Source organism: Vombatus ursinus, unplaced genomic scaffold (assembly GCF_900497805.2).
Source record: "Vombatus ursinus unplaced genomic scaffold, bare-nosed wombat genome assembly UNPS02014820.1, whole genome shotgun sequence".
Lineage (NCBI taxonomy): Eukaryota > Metazoa > Chordata > Mammalia > Diprotodontia > Vombatidae > Vombatus > Vombatus ursinus.
Genome location: NW_020954598.1, coordinates 20,844,330 through 20,847,572, shown reverse-complemented (window position 1 = coordinate 20,847,572; position 3,243 = coordinate 20,844,330). Strand labels below are relative to the sequence as shown.

The following is a 3,243-nucleotide window of genomic DNA, read 5'->3' as shown; positions in this document are numbered from 1 at the left end:
ATGATCCAGTCCCACTGGCACCTCATCTGCCTAGAGAGGCAGCTTTGCAGTGGAAAGAGGCCCAGGCTAGGAGCCAGGAGACCTGAATTCTTTCTAGTCCTGACTCTGGGTGACCCATGGCAAGCTCTTTCTCCTTTCCCCACTTCAGTTTCTCCATCTGGATTTGGAGTCAGAAGACTTGGGTTAGCTGTAGTAGCTGTCATTCAATCCCTCTTGGTCTCAGTTTCCTTATTTGTAAATTAAGTGGGTTGACCTAGGTGAATTCTAGGGTTCATTTTGGTTCTAGAACCTATGAACTAGATGAAAGGATTTTAAACAGAGGTCTGGGAACTTGATTTGTAAAAAAATATTTCAATAACTGTATTTCAATATAATTAGTTTCCTTGGTAATCCTATGTATGTTATGCTTTTAAAAGTCTTATTCTGAGAATGGGTCCACAGGCTTCACTAGACTGCCAAAGGGGTCGCTGACACAGAAAAGGTTAAGACCCTCTTGTCTTTATGATCCCCCTCCTTCCTATTGGACAAGGAGCAGGGCTCTCTTTTCTGGTACTTGTCCCTTTTCCCCAAAGGACACAGGGATATTCCTCAGCTCTCTTGCTCTTCCTTGATGGCCAAGTGGGAGACCCGCTTGGGTCTCGGATAGAGGTGAGATCTTTGCTCAAAGACTGTCAAGTCTACACCATGGACTTGCCCAGAAAGTATCCTCTACTTTCCCTCCTACCTGTCTGAGCCTACACTTCCTCAGCTTACCGTAACCACCATCCCTGTCATTGGAGACCATTTGTAACACTTAAATCTTTGGTCCAGAATTGAATCTCCTTGTCTATTACTGGGAAAGGTAGGGTGGGATGTGGACCGTTTTAGAGACTGAATTTGGAAGTCTCCTCACTCCAAAGTCTACTGCTACATCGTGGAGGAGTCCCCTGTTTGATTAAGTCATTTGAGAAAAGCCATCATGGCTTAACCCACAGTGACCGTTAAGCCCCCAGGCACCAACAGTTCTCCCCACCAGTACAGGACCAGGACTCAGGATCCAAGCCCTACCAGGAGCCAAGTGCATGTTCCATGTATACGGTATTGTCTGGCTGAATGCCATGCCCTGTTGTCCTTGGATGGAACAAAGAAAACTGGGATTGAGTATGAGTACAGTCAGCTCACTGGCAACCCAATTACCAGCTATTTATTGATACGGAAGCAATGTCCCTTGGGGCTCAGACCCTTCTTCCCTGGCATTTGAGAGAGGACCATCTCTTACGTCCTTCACCATTTGATAAGGATTATGGAGGGAGAGATGCTCTCTAGTCATGAGATCCTCAAAGGTGGGAGCCCTTGTCCACTGGTCCTTCCCCTTCCTATAGTAGTAAGCACCCTTCTGCTTCAGTCTCTATGATTCAAGGTTGCTGCCTGCTGAGGCAAAGCTCCTCTTCTAAGACCTCTCTCAGATGGCTCACCACTCCCCCCACCTCATCCCTACTCTTCTTGGGTGCCCATTCTGTCCTCCTCTCTTATACATGGTGCCCTCTGGAACCCCTGTTCTTTCATTAACAAATTTCCATTTATCATAGACTTCTTCCTCTCATGATCTTCCTATCTTCTTCCTGGAAACCTTGCTCCCTTTGGAAGGGAGCTGCCTCTGCCTCTGTTCTTCCAAACTTAACCTTATCCTCTCCAGGACTTAGTCACTCCACTTCTCCCTGTTCCCCTCAACCCCCTCCCTTTACCCTCTTTCAATTATTCTTTAGTTAACCAGTTCAATTATAAACAGCCAGGTCTGATTAGATTCAAATAATGAATCCCATATGCATACAAAATTTACACTAATTGAAGTTATAATTGTGCAAAATATGGTCATTGGTTCCAGCCGATGGAGATATTCAGTGTGAATTTGAATTTGAATAATGTGGCCACTTTGTGGGATTCATTATGTGCACTAATTAGGAACTAGCTTCATACTGTCCTGTAGCCTTGAGTCTTTTGGCCTGGGTTACCCCCACCATCCCCACTTCTCAGCTTCTATTTGTAGACTATTAAAGGCTGCTGGAGTAATTCATACAATCCTACCAACTGTAGTCCACTACAGATTGGTGTTATCTACTGTCCTCTATAACATATCTGACAGGTAGTCATCCAGCCTTTGCTTGAAGACTTCCAGTGTGGTGAAACCCACTGCCTCCTGAAACTGGACAAATCACTTTGGATCATTCTAATGATTAGGAAGTTTCTTCTTCTCCTCGTCCTCCTTGTCTTCCTTCTTCTTTTCTTCTTCCTCTACTTCTGCCATTTCCTCCTCTTTTCCCTTTTCCTGTAGAGTCTACCTTGTAACATTTCTCATATACACTACCTCCCTTCTCTCCTCCAGTACTGCCTCCATACTGGTGCAGGCCCTCATCACCTCATGCCTGTACAATTGCATTAACCTTCTGGTTGGTCTTCTTACCTCAAGTCTCTTTCCACTATTGCCCATCTTGTACTCAGTTGTCAAATTTATCTGAAAGCACAGATCTGACCACATTACCTCCTATTCAATCAACTTTGGTGGCTTCTTATCACCTCCAGGGTCAAATATAAAATTCTCTCTTTGGCATTCAAAGCCATTCCTGGCCCCTTCCCTTCCCACCTTTCTAGTCATCTTACATGGTACTCTCTACCATATTCTCTACAATGGAGTAACACTGACCTCCTGGCTGTAGGCATTTCTAGTGGCTTTTCCCCCTGCCTAGAATTCTCTCCCCTCTTCATCTTTGCTTCCTGGCCATCAAGGCTTCCTTCAAGTCCCCACTAAAATCCCACTTTCTACAGGAATCTTTTTCAGTCTTCCTTTATCTTAGTGCCTTCCTTCTGATATTATCTCTAATTTATCCTGTATCTTATTTGTAATAGTCTCCCCCATTAGACTCTGAGCTCTCTGAGAGCCTGGATTTTTTTTCTTTTTTTTAATTAATTTATTTATTTTTAGTTTTCAACATTTACTTCCGCAAGATTTTGAGTTACAAATCTTCTCCCCTCTCGTCCCTCCCCCCACCCCAAGATGGCATGCATTCTGAATACCTCTTCCCCTAATCTGCCCTCCCTTCGATCTCCCCCGCTTCTCTTATTCCCTTCCCCTTCAATTTTCTTATAGGGTAGGATAGATTTCTATACTTCATTTCTTGTATATCTTATTTCCCAGTTGCACGTGAAAACAAATTTTTTAAACATTTGTTTTTAAAACTTTGGGTTCCAAATTTTCTCCCTTCCTCC

General features: G+C 44.0%; 1 long non-coding RNA gene across 2 annotated transcripts in view; it reads right to left on the bottom strand.

Annotated features, from left to right (window-relative positions):
• The window catches only part of LOC114024172, a 20,098-nt gene that overhangs the window by 2,604 nt on the left and 14,251 nt on the right, over positions 1–3,243 (bottom strand). The window lies entirely within an intron of this gene.